The sequence below is a fragment of the Dasypus novemcinctus genome, chromosome 29 (genome assembly GCF_030445035.2).
Source record: "Dasypus novemcinctus isolate mDasNov1 chromosome 29, mDasNov1.1.hap2, whole genome shotgun sequence".
In the NCBI taxonomy this organism is placed as follows: domain Eukaryota; kingdom Metazoa; phylum Chordata; class Mammalia; order Cingulata; family Dasypodidae; genus Dasypus; species Dasypus novemcinctus.
Window position 1 is genome coordinate 16,043,310 of NC_080701.1, and position 19,133 is coordinate 16,062,442.

The 19,133-nt window shown below is 42.1% G+C and overlaps 1 non-coding gene across 1 annotated transcript; it reads left to right on the plus strand.

Annotated features, from left to right (window-relative positions):
- The first annotated feature begins 1,165 nt into the window (after positions 1 to 1,165).
- LOC111759600 (U6 spliceosomal RNA) lies at positions 1,166 to 1,272 on the plus strand. Its single transcript, XR_002793532.1, has one exon. It is a non-coding gene; the product is annotated as a U6 spliceosomal RNA (small nuclear RNA).
- The last annotated feature ends 17,861 nt before the right edge of the window (positions 1,273 to 19,133 follow it).

The following is a 19,133-nucleotide window of genomic DNA, read 5'->3' on the forward strand; positions in this document are numbered from 1 at the left end:
TCAAAATACAATTGGAACGATGACTTCAAGAGACTGAAACATGCCAAATATATACAAATCTGCAAATGTATCATGTACTAAAAAATGCCCCTCGTTGTTCACCTTCAGATCACCTAGGGAACCAACTCAAGCAGTTATTGAGCTATATTTTGGGGTACCCAAATAGTTTGTGAGGCTAATAAATGCAAGAAGGCTGGTAGAATTAGGAAGTCACCATTCCCAGCTCCTAACGAGGTATTGGGACAAGGGAGCAATGCATCCACAGCTTTGCAAAAGGTTGGTGGGAAATTTTATAATGGCTTCATCAGGCTGACAAAAGCTGAACCCACTGATTTCTCTTAACATCACTAAAACTGAGACAGTCAGACATGACGTACCTCCTGCTGCAATGCATTAGGAAGCATATGCTACCTACGAAATATCCTTGCATTCTTATGCAAGATCTAGTTAGTTCTAGATCTAACTACCAAACAAGAAATATGGATGACAAAGAAGCAAATTAAACTACACCAAGATAATACAATCTGCCAATCAGGACATGGGACATTCTACAAATTAACCACTTTCTTCAGTAAATAGGCTGCATCAAAGAAATGGGGTACAGGGAGAACTGTCACAGATTTTTTTTTTTTAAGATTTATTTATTTCTGCCCCCTCCCTCCATTGTCTGCTCTCTGTGTCCATTCACTGTGTACTCTTCTGTGTCTGCTTGTATTCTCATTAGGCGTCTCCAGGAACCAATCCTGGGACATTCTGGAGTAGGAGAGAGGCCATCATTCTCTTGTGCCAACTCAGCTCTCTAGTCTGCTGCATCTCTTATTGTCTCTCCTCTGTGTCCCTTTTTGTTGCATCATCTTGCTATGTCAGCTCTCCGTGTGGGCCAGCACTCCTGTGCAGGGCAGCAATCTGTGTGGGCCAGTTCGCCACACTGGCCAGCTTGCCTTTACCAGGAGGCCCTGGGTATCAAACCCTGGACCTCATGTATGGTAGATGGGAGCCCAATTACTTGAGCCACATCTGTTTCCCTGTCATATTTTTAAAGTCTTAGAAGACATATCCATCAAATGCAATGTTGACTCTTGAGTTGAATAGATTATTAAAAGACATTTTTGAGACAATCAGGAAATTTGAACATAGATTAGTTATTATCTAAAGTGTTCATATAGTACTCACTTCGGCAACACATATACTAAAATTGGAACAATACAGAAAAGATTAGCATGGCCCCTGCGCAAGGATGACACGCAAATTCATGAAGCGTTCCATATTTTTCAATGAATGTCTCATGATGATGGAGGAGGTTGTTGTTATGGGGGGAGGAATGGAGGGAGGGGTATGGGGGGTATATGGAGACCTCATGTTTTTTTAGTGTAACATTAAAAAGACAAAAAAGACAAAAAAAATTAAGTGTTCATATAACTTGTCATCTAAAGAAGACATGTTGGGGAGCAGATGTAACTCAAGTGGTTGAGTGCCAGCTTCCCATGCACGAGGTACTGAATTCAATCCCCGGTACCTCCTGAAAACAAACAAATGAAAAAAACCACCTCTCACTGGGGAGCCGATGTAGCTCAGTGGTTGAGGGCCTGCTTCCCATGTACAACATCCTGGGTTCAATCCTGAGGAAGGAATGGAGGGAGGGAGGGAGGGAGGGAGGAGACATACTGAAAGTTAAGGGAGGCGCTATTAATAGCTATGATGGTATAAACTGGGTCTGTCCCAGGCAAACTTGATTACATTAGTTTCAGATGATTTTGTGGAATTATTGTTAATTTTTCAGATTGACAATGTTATTATATTTATCTTCTTTTTTAAATTATTCGTTAGATAAAAATTCTTCAGCTGTTTAGTCTCAGGGCCCTTTATACTCCTAAAAATTATTGAGGTCACACCAACTAGGATGGCTGATGAAAATGTAAAATGGTACAGCTGCTGTAGAAAAATCTGACAGAATGTCAAAGAGCTAAATATGGAGTCAGTGTATGACCCAGAAATTCCCCTCCTAGGTACATAACCAAAAAGAATCAAAAACATAAGTTCAAACAAAAACTTATGACATGCATATTTATAGGAGCATAATTCATAATAGCCTAAAAGTGGAAACAACCCAAATGTCCATCAACTGATGAATGGATAAACAAAATGTGATATATACATACAATGGAATATTAATCAGTCATAAAAAGGAATGAGGTACCCATCCAGGCTATAACAGGGAAGTGCCTTGGCAACATCATGCTAAGTGAAAGAAGCAGACACTAAAGATCATATGTTCTATGAGTACATATGTAGGAAATACCTAGAATAGGGAAATCTGTAGAGAAAGAAAGTAGAACAGTAGTTGCCAGGCGATGGGGGAGGGAATTGGGAGTGACTGCTAATAGGTATGGCATTTCTTTATGGAATGGGGAGAATATTCTAGAATTAGATAGTGATGATGGTTGGACAACCTGTGAATATATCAAAAAACACTGAATTGTAAACTTTAAAATGGTGAATTTTATGATATGTGAATTAAAGCTTAGTAAAATATAATTTAAAAATTACTGAGCAGGAAGCAGATGTGGCTCAAGTGACTGGGTGCCTCCCTCCCATATCAGAGGTCCTGGATTCAGTTCCTGGTGCCTCCTAAAGAAACAAGGAAGACAAACACAGCAAGTGCAAACCTCTTGGGGTGGAGACAGAGAAATAAATAAAATAAATCTTAAAAAAAAAAATCATTGAGGACTCCAAAGAGCATTTCTTATGTGGGATAGATAGATATCTGATTTTCCATATTTGATATTAAAATTGTCAAGTTTTTAAAATATTCATCAAGTTCTTTTAAAATAGCAGTAATAAATCTATTACATATTAAATAAAAGGCATATTTCTATGAAAGTAACAGTATTTTCCAGGACAAAAAAAGAGTGATGAATGATATTGTTTTATGTTTTTGCAAATCTCTTTCATATCTGGCTCAATAGAAGACAGTCAGATTCTCAGATCTGCTGCTGCATTCAGTCAGTTGTGATATCACATGTCTTATAGCCTATAGAAAACTCCAATGTACACTCCTGAGAGAATGAGAAGGCAAATGACAAATAATAAATTAATACTGTTTTAAAAATAGCCTTGGCCTCAAAGGCACCTATGTGGTGGTTCAGAACTCTGTACCCCAGAAAATCATGTTCTTTTTTTTTTTTTTTTTTAAAGATTTATTTATTTATTTAATTGCCCCCCTTCCCCTGGTTGTCTGTTCTTGGTGTCTATTTGCTGCGTCTTGTTTCTTTGTCCGCTTCTGTTGTCGTCAGCGGCACGGGAAGTGTGGGCGGCGCCATTCCTGGGCAGGCTGCACTTTCTTTTCACGCTTGGCAGCTCTCCTCACGGGCACACTCCCCGCGCGTGGGGCTCCCCCACGCGGGGGACACCCCTGCGTGGCAGGGCACTCCCTGCGCGCATCAGTGCCCCCGGGGACCTCCCATATGGTAGACAGACACCCTAACCACTGGGCCAAAGTCCGTTTCCCGAAAATCATGTTCTTAAAACTAAGCTATTCCTGTGAGTGCAAACCCATTGTAAGTAGGTTTGCATGAGGTTATTTTAGTTAAGTGTGTTCCAGGGTAAGTCTTGCTGGCATCCCTTATAAACAGGATGAATACAGAGAGACAAAGCCACAGAAGCAAGAAGCTGAAAGCAACAAGACCTGGGAGAGAGGGAAAGAGCTGCAGATCCCACCATGTGCCTTGCCATGTGACAGAGGAGCCCCAAATGACCAGCACCCATTCTTCAGAAAGAAAGCATCATCTTGATGAAGCCTTGATTTGGACATTTTCACAGCCTCAAAAGTGTAAGCCTGCAAGCTAATAAATTCCCATTGTTAAAAGCCAACCCATTTCATGGTATATTGCTGTCAGTAGCCTAGCAAACTGAAACACCCCGAAAGGATCTTGGGAAACCTCAGGGGTCTCCAGACCACACTACTAGGTTAGAGGCACACACGTTTGTTAACAGTTGAAATGATATGCTCTCAGGATATGCATTAAAGAGCTCCATGGGAGGGGTGGTGGTGGAAGGCAGATGCAAGAAGATCACCAGTGGATTAATAATTGTTGAAGCTGGGTGAGGGGGTCGTGGGAGCTTTTCATACCAGTCTCTCTACTTCAGTGTAAGTCTGAAATTTTCCATAATAAAAAATATATTTTTGTTGCTGTTGGTTTAATCAATGCCTGTTTAACTGAGCAAAAGACCTGGAGATGGTTGGTAGGTGGAAAAACCAAGCTAGGGATTGGATGTGCCAAGATACAAAGATGAATTAGACGTTGCTCCTACCCTCAAGTTCTCATCTCATGGGGACCCTAGTTGTGGGAATGTGCTATATTGAAGCCATTTGATAAAGAACTGTCACATTTAATGAGCACCAGGCAGCCAGCTCAGCACTCTGCTCCTCACAGCTTCTCTCTTAGACTGGTATCATTATCTCCATTTTGCAGATGAGGAAATTGAAGCTCGGAGAGGTTGAGTAACTTGCCCAAGATCTTACAGCAGAAAGGAGAGCTGCGACATACACTTAGGCCCACCTACGCTCTGCCCTTCCTTTCTCAACTCTCCCATGCCACAATCCCACCTTATATCCTGTCAGTGGCACCCCCCAGGGAGGTTTCCAACAGGAGACCCAGGCAGTGACCTAGGGGAGCCCAGCGCTTTTCTGAGAACCATGATGACATCAGAAGGGGTCATCTTCACACTGCACCTCTCCTCTCATTCAGTCCATCCAATTTAAAATCATGGAGTAGACATTTTGTCCATGTTTGCCCTCCTCTCCTTGACTCTTTTTCTTCCTCCAGCTTTTGGAAAGCAATCTAGCAAAAGCGCTTTAAAATCTACATATACATACCCTTCAGTGGCCATCTCTACTTCTGAGACTCTATCAAATACGAATAACCACATGTAAGGGCGTGGGTTCAAGATCATAGGGATAAACCAGTAAATTTATTGAATCGCTGTTCATAGGGCAAAAACCTGAAAACCAAGTGAAGGCTCAACAGAGGCATAGCCACACCAGGGGATTTTCCTGTCACGTTTTAAAGGAATGAAGTGGAGCTAAACCAGATGACTAGGAGAGATTTTCATGAGGTGTTGTTAAATAATGAAAATAAGATACAAGAGATGCTACCATTCTGGCTTTATAAGGCAACGCTTTAACAATTTTAACATGGGGAACAGATGTGGCTCAAACAGTTGAGCGATTCCCTTCCACAGGGGAGATGGTGAATTCGGTTCCTGGTGCCTCCTGAAAAAAACCAAAACCAAACAACATGCAAAACAAAAACAAGAGACAGGAAAGAAAACTAGGCCGCGCCTTTTCACAAAGCATTTATGTGACTATATTTCTGTGTTTATGTCAAATTATGTTTGAGTGTGGTTATGGATAAAGAGATTAAATTTTTTTTACTGTTTCCTTTAAGGAGAAATGGAAGAATGCAATAAATTCTAAGGATTTTAAGCAATATACGTCAGTTGTCCAAAGACCATGTGATCAACTGCTTGGGGTGAAAATTTTTTCATAACAAAATACACATGAGAGAAAGTTAAAAAAAAGAAGCATTTGCTCACCTTCATTCTACTAGAGAAATGTGCATGGCTGTATTCCAACTATGTCTTTCAAGGTTCCTATGTACAAACATGCTTAATAATAGGATTTTGAAACACATTATAAGATAATTACTGTTTGAAGCAAGAGCTGCTTTTCTGATTACAGGCCCGATGGAAAAATGATAGCACAATATTTGCAACCCTTGCCTGCCTGTGCAGAATAAGGAAACCACTATATCCTTTTGTGCATGAGGCTTCAATATTTATCAGTGATTATGAAGGCAGTTTGGGCTGCAGAGTATACCATTTTGAAGGCTCACATGTTTAAAAAATTTGTAGTACTAGCAACAAATGACTCTTAAAAGAATGAAATTTTTTAAGAGAGCTAAAAACAAAAGAATATGGGGAAAACAGATGTAGCTCAGTGGTTGTGCACCTGCTTCCCATATACAAGGTCCTGGGTTCAATCTCTGGTACTTCCTTAAAAAAATACAGTAGTTTTAAAAAAATAAAACTATAAATAAAATAAAACAAAGTAAAAAAAAGAATATAGTAAGCATGAAATATCTATCAAAATGACAGTCATAGCCATATTGAAAAGCTGACTAACTTATCTGTCTTTACCATGATACAAATCTAATACTTCTGCAATATATCTTTCTGCCTCCTAACATTCTAGGATTACTTAGTTTCCTTTTCATGTCTATGCTGTCGGTTCGATATTTCTACAAATATATATATATATATATATATATATATATTCTTTTTCTCTTTCCCTCCCGCTCCCCCTCCCCCCACCCTGCTGTTTTTGCTGTCTGTGTCCATTTGCTGTGTGATCTTCTGTATTTATTTCTCTCTTTTTGTCTTCTCTTCTCATCTTTCTCCTCTAGGATTCACCAGGTCGATCCTGGGGACCTCTGATATGGAGAGAGTTTCCCTGTCAATTGCGCCACCTCAGTTCCTGGTCTCTGCTGCACTTCACCTTGACTCTCCCCTTTGTCTCTCTTTTGGTTGCATCATCATCTTGCTGCGTGACTCACTTGTGCAGGTACTGAGCTCACCACATGGGCATTGGCTCATCACGTGGGCACTTGGCTTGCCCTGCAGACACATTTACTCTTTTACTTTTTCACCAGGAGGCCCCAGGGACTGAACCCAGGTCTTCCCATATGGTAGGTGGAGACCTTATCACTTGAGCCACATCCACTTCCCCATATATATATATATTCTTGAGGTATTATATGATCTGAGGGCATCTTACCAAAGACAGCCCCTTCCTCAAGGCCGTGGATCTGGCTTGCTTGTTCTTTGAAGCTCTCTCTCCACTTGTTCCCTTTCTATCTTCTCTGCTTGCTCATTTCCATTAATGTTCTGAAATGCTGACTGTATTTCATCTTTAAAACAAAATAAAACACACACATACACAAACCCCCAAATACGGTGTCTCCAGTTCCACACCTATCATTCACTTAAATTTCTTTATATTATGGGAGGTTTGCTTAGCTGATATGTCTCTGAAGCCTTTTTCAAGTTTCTAGTAGCCCTATCTCCCTTTAAAAAAAACATTCCATTCACTTGTTGAAAAAATAGGAACAATAATCCTGTTCAAGCCTGGGAATTTGGGATTTGATAGACTGCTTCCTCTTGGTGTCATTTAATTTTTTCTTCTATCTCTCCCATTTCCTATAAAGAGCTAGTTAGATCTGGAGGCAAGATTAAACTCAGGATCAGTTTTGGGGAGTGGTAACATTTGTATGCCTCTTACTCTATCACAGGAGGTATATGATGTCTGATTATCCCACTTTTATTGATAATAAGCTAGATCTCTCTGTTATAAAGTTCCCCATCAATCTCTTCCCTGGTGGCTTTAGCAGTCATCAATGATCCTTGTTTAATTCCATTACTTCATTAGGGGTTACAAAACGGCGATTTTCTAATTCTATTATTTCTTTAGCACTTATTACTTGGTGTTCTTCTGCAATTTCTTCTTTTTTTAACAAATCAGTTTTATTGATACATATTAATAAAGCATACAACTCACCCAAAGTGTATAATTGTATACTCCCACAATCGTGCATTCATCACTTCAATCATTATTAAAGCATTTTCATTATTTCAATAATGATAATAATAAATAAAAAACAGATAAACAAGAAAATTCTTCACTTGCCAATCTCTCTATGCTTCCCCTGCTGTACAGAGGTGCTATTTCTGGCTATTCTTGCACAATTATTCATTTATTAAGCAGTTTTATTGAGATATGTTCACATACCATACCATCTATCCAAAGTATACAATCAATGGCTTTTAATATAATCACAAGGTTGTGCTTTCATCATCACAAAAATTTTTATAATTATTTCATTACTCCTAAAAGAAAAATCACACACCCCTTAGCATGCCTTCCACAGCCCTACATAACCACTAATCAAATTTAATCTTTATAAATTGATTTATATTTACATTTTATGTAAGTGGAATCATGTAATATGCTATAAAATATATTTAGCTCATAGTAACACAGTCATACAGTATTTGTCCTTTTGTGTCTGGCTTGCTTCACTCAATATAATGTCCTCCAGGATCATCCATGTTGTCATATGCTTTATGACTTCATTTCTTCTTATAGCTGCATAATATTCCATCATGTGAATATACTAGTTTGTTATCTATTCATTGGTTGATGGACACCTGGTTTGTTTCCAACTTTTGGCAATAGCGAAAATAGTATACGGATGTCTATTTGTGTCACTGCTCTCAGTTCTGGGTATATACCCCCTAGCAGTATTGCAGGGCCACGTGGAAAATCTATATTCAACTTATTTAGGAACTGCCAAATAGTCCTCCACAGTGGCTCTACCATTCTGCATTCCCACCAACAATGAATAAATGTTCCTTTCTCTCCACATCCTCTCTAACACTTGTAGTTCTCTGTCTTTTTAATAGTGTCCATTCCGATAGGTGTAAAATGATACTCATTATCATTTTGATTTGCATTTCCCTAATTATTAGTGATGGTGAACATTTTTTCATGTATTTTTTTGCCATTTGTATTTCTTCTTTCGACAAATGTCTATTCAAGTCTTTTGCCCATTTTTAAATTGGGTTATTTGTCTTTTGATTGTTGACTTGTAACATCTCTTTATTTTTTTTTATTTTTATTTTTTTAAAGATTTATTTTTATTTGTTTAATTCCCCGCCCCCCTCCCCCCAGTTGTCTGTTCTCTGTGTCCATTCACTGTGTGTTCTTCTGTGACTGCTTCTCTCCTTATCAGCAGCACCGGGAATCTGTGTTACTTTTTGTTGCATCATCTTGCTGTGTCAGCTCTCCATGTGTGCAGCACCATTCCTGGGCAGGCTGCACTTTCTTTTGCTCTGGGCAGCTCTCCTTATGGGGCGCACTCCTTGCACGTGGGGTTCCCCTCGGCACTCCTTGTGCGCATCAGCACTGCGCAAGGGCCAGCTCCACATGTTTCAAGGAGGCCTGGGGTTTGAACCGTGGACCTCCCATGTAGTAGGCAGACGCCCTATCCATTGGGCCAAGTCTGCTTCCCTCTAAAATATATCTTGAATGCACTCAGTTTTCTTTCTTTTTTTTTTTTAAGATTTATTTTCATTTATTTATTTCTCTCCCCTTTCCCCCCACCCCAGTTGTCTGTTCTCTGTGTCTATTTGCTGCGTCCTTTTTGTCCACTTCTGTTGTTGTCAGAGGCACGGGAATCTATGTTTCTCTTTGCTGCATCATCTTGTTGTGTCAGCTCTCCGTGTGTGCGGCGCCATTCCTGGGCAGGCTGCACTTTCTTTCGCCCTGGGCAGCTCTTCTTATGGGGTGCACTCCTTGTGTGTGGGGCTCCCCTACGCGGGGACACCCCTGAGTGGCACGGCACTCCTTGTGTGCAACAGCACTGCGCGTGGGCCAGCTCCACATGGGTCAAGGAGGCCCGGGGTTTGAGCTGCGGATCTCCCATGTGGTAGATGGATGCCCTATCCACTGGGCCAAGTCCGCTGCCCTTCAGTTTTCTTTAGTGCTACTATCACCCATCTCAGTCCAAATATCACCTCACCTGAACCACTCAAATAGCCTTCTTTTTTTAATAAAGATTTTATTTATTTATTTCTTCCCTCTCCCTCCATTGTCTGCTCTCTGTGTCCATTTACTGTGTGTTCTGTGTCGGCTTGTAGTCTCATTAGGTGGCTCCAGGAACTGATCCTGGGACCTCCTGGAGAGGGAGAAAGACAGTCAGTCTCTTGTGCCACCTCAGCTCCCTGGTCTGCTATGCCTCTTATTGTCTCTCCTCTGTGTCTCTTTTTGTTGCATCATCTTGCTGTATCAGCTCTCCACATGGGCCAGCACTCCTGCTAAGGGTGGCACTCCTGCATGGGGTAGCACTCCATATGGGCCAGCTCGCCACATGGGCCAGGTTGCCTTCACCAGGAGGCCCTGGGTATCAAACCCTGGACCTCCTATATGGTAGATGGGAGCCCAATTGCTTGAGCAACATCTGCTTCCCTTAAATGGCCTCTTGCTTCCATTCTCATCCCCCAATCAATCTCTATGAAAAACTCAGACTACTGTCTCTTCTCTGCCCTAAATCCCATCATCATAAATTAAAACTCCTTACCATGGCTACAAGGCCCAGCATGAGCTGAACCCTGTATTCCTTCAACCTTATCTTGAAGCACTCATACCCCTCTTGTTAAGCTCCAATCACAATGCCTTTCTTTAGTTTCTCCAACAAGTCAAGCTCTATTCTGCCTCAGAATTCTCACGTTTGCTTTTCCTTCTGTCTGCACTGGATTTTCCATAAATCTTGTCATCCTTCTGGTCTCAGCTTAAATGTTTCTTGCTCAGAAAGACCTTCCTTGTCTCCCCAGTTTAATTTAGGTAGGTTCTGCCTCCTTGATGGTTGGTCCATCTCTCTCTATGTATATGTTTGTTTAGTATGTATATCTCCCATCATACCATAAGCATCCTGGAAATAGGAGCCATTGCATTGTTTACCAGTGTCTTAGTTTGGCCTGAGCTGTTGTCATAAATGCCCTACAGTGGGTTGGATGAAACAAGTATTTATTGACTCACAGTGTCAGAGGACAGAGGTCCATCATCAGAATATTGGCAAGTCTTGCTTTCTCCCCAAAGGCTGTGGTGTTCTGGTGCTGGCTTGCTGGAAATGCTTGGGATTCCTTGGCTTTTCTGTCACATGGGGATGTCCTCTCGTTTTTCTTCCATGTTCCCTCTGACTTCCAACCTCTGATTCCTCCATATGACTTTCCCTAAGTCTGAATTTCTTCTGCTTCTAGAGGACTTCAGTAATCCATTTTAAGGCCCACCCTCATTCAGTTGGGCTACACCTTACCTAAAATAACATCTTCAAAAAATCCTGGAAGCGGATGTAGCTCAACTGCTGGAGCATCCGCCTACCATGTTGGAGGTCCAGGGTTCAAACCCAGGGCCTCCTGGCCTGTGTGGTGAGCTGGCCTACATGCAGTCTACTGCACACAAGGAGTGCCATGCCATGCAGGGGTGTCCCCCACATAGGGGAGCCACATGTGCAAGGAGTGTGCCCTGCAAGGAGAGCTGCCCCACATGAAAAAAGTGCAGCCTGCCCAGGAGTGGCACTGTACACATGGAGAGCTGATGCAGCAAGATTATACAACAAAAAGAGACACAGATTCCTGGTGCCACCAAGAATGAAAGCAGACACAGAAGAATACACAGTGAATGGACACAGAGCACACAAAGGGTGGGGGGTGGGAGGGAGGAGAAATAAATAAAAATAAATCTTTAAAAAAATTCTCTTCATTACATAAAAGATAACAGATCTGATGGTGATTTTTAAAAAATTTTATAAATTTAAAAATTTTTATTGTTATTTTTGGGGGCTTTCTTTTGGGGGAGGTTTAGGGTTGCAGAGGGCTGAACCTGTGGTAGGGGAGGATCACTGTTCTGGGGTGTCAGTGTTGGGGGATGTGTGTGTGGGGTGCACCTGGGGCATGCCTGTATGGAGTGTAAGTTTGTTCATGTGGTCAGGGGGTATTGTCTTGGTGGGTGGAGAACCATAAAATAAATGGATGGAATATTGAAATCACATCCTGGCAAGTTCTGCTACATAATCTCATAGTATGACAAGAATCTCTAGAGTACATGGGCAGTGCCTAGCGAAAGAGGGTGGACCGATGCTCCAGGCTCTTGATACTGATGCTTGCACTTATGAACCTTGTTCTTGTGAAATTGAAACTTGGTCAGGCAACATTTATTGCCTAAGAGTTATGTCCTGAGGGCTTCCTTATTTATCAAATGTGGCCTCTCTCTAAGCCAAACTCAGCATGTAAATTCACTGCCTTCCCAACCCCCCACCCAGACATGGGACATGATTCCTAGGGATGAGCCTCCCTGGCACTGAGGGATTGATACCAAGCACCAACTGATGATGCATTTGAAGAAAAACCTAGATCAAAATGAGGAATTATTAAATGCAAATTATTTTTTATGGCTAAGAGGTTTCAAAGTGAGTCAGAAGGTCAGTGTGTGTTCTTCTGTGACCACTTCTATCCTTATCAGTGGGACTGGGAATCTGTGTCTTTTTGTTGCGTCATCTTGTAGTGTCAATTCTCCGTGTGTGCGGCTCCATTCTTGGGCAGGCTGCACTTTCTTTCGCACTGGGCGGCTCTCCTTATGAGACGCACTCCTTGCACGTGGGGCTCCCCTACGCGGGGGACACCCCTGCGTGGCAGAGCACTCCTTGCGCGCATCAGCACTGCGCGTGGGCCAGCTCCACACGGGTCAAGGAGGCCCAGGGTTTGAACCGCGGACCTCCCATGTGGTAGGCGGATGCCCTATCTACTGGGCCAGGTCCGCTTTCCCTCCCTTTATTTTTTGATGTAACATTTATGTAATCTAAAGATCCTTTAAAAATAAAGAAAAAAAAATTTGTAAAGACCCTATTTACAATGATTTCACACCCAGAGTAATGCAGATCAAGACCATGAACTAAATCGGGGTATATAATTCAGTCCACCATATCCAGTGAGTACCAGAGATGTACAGTGGCTGGCACATGGTAGGAATTCAATAAATATATGTTGGCCATTGAATAAGTTTTTTTTTTTTTAAGATTTATTTTATTTATTTCTCTCCCTCCCCCCACCCATTCCCCCCGTTGTCTGCACTCCATGTCCATTCACTGTGTGTTCCTCTATGTCTGCTTGTATTCTCATTAGGCAGCTCCGGGAACTGATTCTGGAATCTTCTGGAGTGGGAGAGAGGCGATTACTCTCTTGAGCCACCTCAACTCCCTGTTTTGCTACATCTTCTTATCTTTCTCTCCTCTGTGTCTCTTGTTGTGTCATCTGGCACTCCTGTGTGGGGTGGCATTCCCATGCAGGGAGGCACTCCTGCATGGGGCGGCATTCCAGCATGGGCTGGCACTCCATGTGGGCCAGCTTGCCCTCATCAGGAGACCCTGGGCATCAAACCCTGGACCTCCTATAGGGTAGATGGGAGCCCAATTGGTTGAGCCACCAATTAGCTGTTTGCCTGAATACGTTTTAATGATTTTTAAATATGTATTCCTCAATATTTGACTGTAAAATTATACACATCAGACTTCTTTACAAAGACATATTAAGTGGATGTCAGCCATGTCAACACAGTTTCAATCGTTGTAAAGCAAATCCTAAATGTAGTACATATGACAGTGTATACTCAATAAGGGACAACTGTGTTTATTCCGTTGACTTGGTGGAAACACACAGATTTATTTTTTATACTTTCCATTTATTCCCTTTATTAGGTGCATAACTCCCTGTGACTTTACACAGAAAAATTGCTCATATTTAAATATGACTTTGAGTTTTTTGTATATTCTTTTATTTACTCTTTTTAATCAAACTCTTTGGCAGTTACGATCATCTCTCCATTTTACAGAGGAGAAAAGTGGGGCTTAGAGAGGGTCAGGAACTGGCCACGGTCTCTCAGCTAACTAGAGGCAGAGTTTTGCTTATTCCACTATAAGACTTAATCTCACAATGAGAAGCAGAAGGAAAGTACCCATGATTTCCTAAAACACAGCTATGGTTCATTGCTTAGATGTTTATTTCTCAAAATCTGAGAACCTTTCCCCCCTTTAAAACTAATAACTACAAACAAAAATAATTCATTCAAAATGTTCTTTCTTCATCTGTGCAAGCTTCATGCATTTGTTTGTAAACAAGACTTTCAAGAAATTACTTCTGTTTTATTCCATTGGCATGTCTTGCTTTAAGAAAAACTTATTTTATATGAAGATGTTAAGTGTTTCAAAGTATATAAATTAAAAAGTGGGAAAAAGTCCTTAACTCTCATTATAAAGGGTTTTTTGATCCTAAAAAGATGTAACAGAATTCCTTTAAATAATGAAATCTGCCTGGCACACTTAAAGCAATTATTGAATTCAATGGGCACAGTTTCTGGAACACAGTAAAGCAGGGATGTCTGCCATGTATTGCCTGGCAGCAAAGTCTGTGCTTCTCATGTTTCTCAGTCTGAATGTATAGTTTTTAATAAAATCTTTCAAACCCGTAAGGAATTTGCAGGATGACTGTCTGTCGTTTCCTGAGCATTTAATAAAAGAGAGCCTGACTTTTTGCAGAATAATTAAGTTTAAGATGTGGCATTCTAATACAGATTCTCCCCTAGTGGGCATTTTTTCCTTTCAAAAAGTTCGCTTAGAGTGGTGTTTAAAAGATAATTCTAGTTTGCTAAATTTAGGGTATGGAAAAAGTCCAAAACAAGAACATTCTATGGGTAATTGTGCAAGAAATGTTAATATGTACGGTAGAGGCTGGTTGTGCTATACTCTTGATGAATTTCTCTCTGTATCTGTGTGCTTCTCTCTTGCTCTCACTCTCTTCTTGGCTTGACGTACAAAATGTAGTTTAGCAAGGTTACGGGTTAACTGAAGCAGTGAAGGGCCCTTTCTCACCATCAATACATTTTAAATATAAAACAATTTCATATCTGAGTTTTTTTTGGAAACCACCCTGAAGTCAGAGTTGCTCTCCTAAATTTATCAGCAGTTTATCAGATAAAGCTTATCTTCATACTCAAGGCAGATTTCTGGTCATTCTCAATGTGATGTGCATCAGACTTCTCTACAAATGACATATTAAATGGATATCAGCCATGTCAACATAGTTTGCTGTGAAAGTTAACATAAGGAACTCTGCCAATGCCTGAAATTTACCTTGAAATACCTTTTTAAAAAAGAGCCACACTGATTATGCGTAGAGGGAAGGAGGGAAGGATAGACAGACGTGTGATTAGGCAAATGTAGCAAAATGTTCATGGTAGAATCCGGTGGTGACCATGTGGACGTTCTAAAACTCGTTCAACTTGAAAAGGATGAAGGCAGTCCCCAAGGTTAGTGAGGCCCTGCACCCTTGCCCCCGGCAGCACCCCTTGGGGTCTGGACAGGCAATGCCAGCACCCACACTCCAATCTGGGCACCAAAGAGGACAGCTACTGGGCCTTCGGGATCCAAAGAACAGAGAACTCAGTGGTTAAATAGTGTGGGCAGAAGGGTGGAGGGGGTTTGATCTGTGAGCCCTGTGAATAATCCTGGGAGGAAAGAGAGCACTCCAGGCAGGGTGTGGATTTACCATTGCCTTAGAACATGAGTGGCTCAAGGTCAAAGGCAATTTATTTATTTATTTTTTTTAAAAAAAGATTTATTTATTTATTTAATTCCCCCCCTCCCCTGGTTGTCTGTTCTTGGTGTCTGTTTGCTGCGTCTTGTTTCTTTGTCCGCTTCTGTTGTTGTCAGCGGCATGGGAAGTGTGGGCGGCGCCTTTCCTGGGCAGGCTGCACTTTCTTTTCACTCTGGGCAGCTTTCCTCACGGGCGCACTCCTTGCGCGTGGGGCTCCCCCACACGGGGGACACCCCTGTGTGGCACGGCACTCCTTGCGCGCATCAGCACTGCGCATGGGCCAGCTCCACACGGGTCAAGGAGGCCCGGGGTTTGAACCGCGGACCTCCCATGTGGTAGACGGACGCCCTAACCACTGGGCCAAAGTCCGTTTCCCCAAAGGCAATTTAAAGGGAAGAAAATAATACATTTCTAGAATGTCTGAGATTCATGTTTATAATCTAATGTTGAAGACCACATGTAAGTTGCTTACCCCTTAGTCTTATTTTCACTCCTGATTTAAAATACTCCTGTTTTTGCCTCTTGGAACTTTTACAGCTTATGTTTTTCTACAGGCATAAAATCTGAGTAAAATAACCTAGTAGAGATTCAGTCAATAGTGAGTAAGGAAGAGAGGAGGATTTCTGGATCATGATAGTCATGCGATTGCATTTTTTATTTTTTTCTGACTTAGGCTCAATTTGGTGTCCACTCTGCTTTCCAGACCAATTTCTTCCACACTGAAGCAAATCTGGGTTTTCCTTCATTTGGATTTGAGTTTACTGGCCTCCCTCACATTGCATCGTTTCTTTAATGTATCAAAGTCACCATGAAGTCTATTCCTGATTTTGAAGCTATCAGTTACATTTTGAGATTTAATGGACCTATGTAATATTAAACATTGAGAAACTCAGAACTGATCCCTGGGAAAGCTTACGCCAGTTTTTAAGCGTAAATCCTTAATGATCTGTGTAACTTTTGAACCATTCACGACAACCATGGCTCATCAGGAGAGTTTAGTGCTGTCAGCAGTTATTGAAAGTAGGATGGGATGAAGGAAAAAGGGCAAGGAAGGGGAAAGGGAAGGAATGGGAAAGAAGTAGACAAGTCAAAAAAGAAAAACACGCTGATGTATTGCACCAGTGGAGACTGTGATGTGTGTTCAAGAGCCATCAAAAAAGCCTTCTGCCTCCTGGTGCTGTTACTTAAGTTTCTCCCGCATCTCCAGAACTCATGCCCTGGTTTGACATTGAGAATGACATGTAGGAACAGACGCGGAAGCTATACCTAACACACAAATGTGATATTGGTCACATTAGCCTCTGACTACCTAGACTGTCAGGTTTATCAGAAGAATTAAACAGGCCCGGTGTGTTTTTAGTAGAATCAGTAGAATCCGATGCTATTGATTGTCTGGAGTATGTTAAACAGCTTGAGTTTTTCCATGAGTGCCATTGTTCTGTAGCCTGTTACTGGTCACCACTTTTCCCTTCCTATCCCCAATCTGATCACATATGACCTTCTGACCTTATATATATGGCTTCAACAGAAGAATCACCTGAGAGAGTGATGTGGTCATTGGCACCCAAGAGGCTACTGTCAGTGAGACAAGAGAGGGTGGAAAAAAGAAAGGCAGAGGTAGGGGCTTAGTGAAGGAAGAAAAAGAAAACATGGCAAAATGGGGGAGGCATAAAAGACCCTAGTAGGATGGGGTTGGCAGTTTATACCCAAACCCAGCAGGTCTACCACAATCCCTTCCTAGAGTTAACCATCAGCATGAAAGAACTCAAGGAAGAAAGCTGTTTCCCATCAACTGTGGGAGGATACAGCCTCCGAAGGCACCTGGCCCTTCTCACTCTTATAGTCCAGTATGTCATAGTTGGCCCCCTTTTTGGGCCCACCTACCACCATCTTCTTTATCCTTTTTTAATAGGACCATGTATCTTCAAAATTCTAAGTTTATTTCTTACAAGTTCAATGCCTTATTAGTAACGTGAGGATTTCATCCAGTTCCAACAAGGATGTTGGACCTGTCTTCCCTCAACCACAATAGGATAGCCAGAGAAGTTTATGCCCTGTCAGGCAGGGATTACTGCCCTAATCAGCAGGTGACCATCACCCCTCAGCACCCCCTAACAAATAAGGGCGTGAACTCTCTGAGGGGGGAATTGAGGTAGGTTAGTACAGGGAAATGAGAATACAAGCTACATGGCCAACAGATACTGCGAGACCCCACGGAGAACTTGACCTTGAGGTCTCAGTTGGGACTCTTCCAGGACCGAGGGGAGGCTCTGGATATTCCAAAAAGGCCTCACCACTGGCCCCCACCATTGGTGGGGTAACCAGTAACAGCTAGGGACCCTCCCCCTTAGCATCAGCAAGGGGAGGAATAAATGGCTTAAAAGGTGACCACACAAGCCAAAGCCTGCCTTGTCTGCCTAGAGGAACCCGCACAAATATCGGTGCATATCGCCGTCCTTCTCTTCCATTTCTCAGCAAGCTCTGTTCTTCTCCACCATTTCCCAATAAATTATTTTTACTGGCCTTAAAAAAAAAAAAAAAGACCCTAGTAAGAATGAGAAAAGCCCTGGCATGGGGAGAAGGGGAGGCTGGATGAACTGTGACATTTGGATGGGTGTAAGAACTGATGGGAGAGAAAGGGGAGAGGAGGGCACCCCCCAAAGGGACCCATTGTCCAAACACATAGCATACTGAGATTTTGAAATTCTGCCCCACAGGAGTTCTGAGTTTCTCATCCCCAATTCAGTCACCATTTCATAGCCAGGGGTTCACATAAGATTCCTTTAAAGTAGTCCACTATGGAGTCAAAACATTTTTAAAAAATCCCTGGCCCTACACAATGGCAGGCATACAAATTGACAATTTTGCAGGGCTTTTGTCTTCCATGACTGCATCAGCCAGCTTACCCCTACTTCCTTGAGCATCTCCAAGAGCAATCTGCTTCTGAAGCCACATGGAGCAGTGAAACCGACATCGAACTTAAATCCACACTATTTGGGTTTGTGCCGTCTTCTTTTGTTCCTGGTCTGAGATTTCAGGTAAGCCATTAAACTTTTCTCAGCATTTTTTTCCTATCCATAACTCAAAGGGGTATACAGAGAAAGGAAAGCAAAGGTAGTTTTTGAAATAATTTGGGAGATAGGTGCTCATTATCTTTTGATTGCAGAAGTCAGGGTTCTGGTGATCTAAGATTATCACCTAAATTTTCTTGTCTTTTTTTTCCCTTGGAAAAAACTTTTTATAATTCATTTCTTTAGTAATGAAAATAGTGGGAAGCAGATGTGGCTTACGTGATTGAGCTCCCATCTACCATATAGGAGGTCCAGGGTTCAATTCCCAGGACCTCCTAGTGAAGGCAGGCTGGCCCACATGGAGTGCTGACCTACACGGAGCACTGACCTATAGAAGGCTAACCTGCACAGTGTGCAGGCCTGCACGGAAAGCGGGCGCAGCAAGATGATGCAATAAAGAGACACAGAGGAGAGCCAATAAGAGATGCAGTAAACCAGGGAGCTGAGGTGGCACAAGAGACTGAGCACCTCTCTGCCACTCTGGAAGGTTCCTGGTTTGGTTCTCAGTGGCGTCTAAGAGAAGGCAAGCCGACACATAAGAACGCACAGCAAATGGACACAGAGAGCAGACAGCAAGTGCGAAAACAATGTGGCTGGGGTGAGGGGTGTGTGGATAAATAAATCTTTAAAAACTAAAAAAATAAAATAGTACTAGGTATTCTGCAGTTGTCCGTTATTCTTTTTTTAAAGATTTATTTATTTATTTAATCCCCCCCACCCCGGTTGTCTGTTCTGTTTGCTGCGTCTTGTTTCTTTGTCCGCTTCTGTTGTCGTCAGCCGCATGGGAAGTGTGGGCGGCGC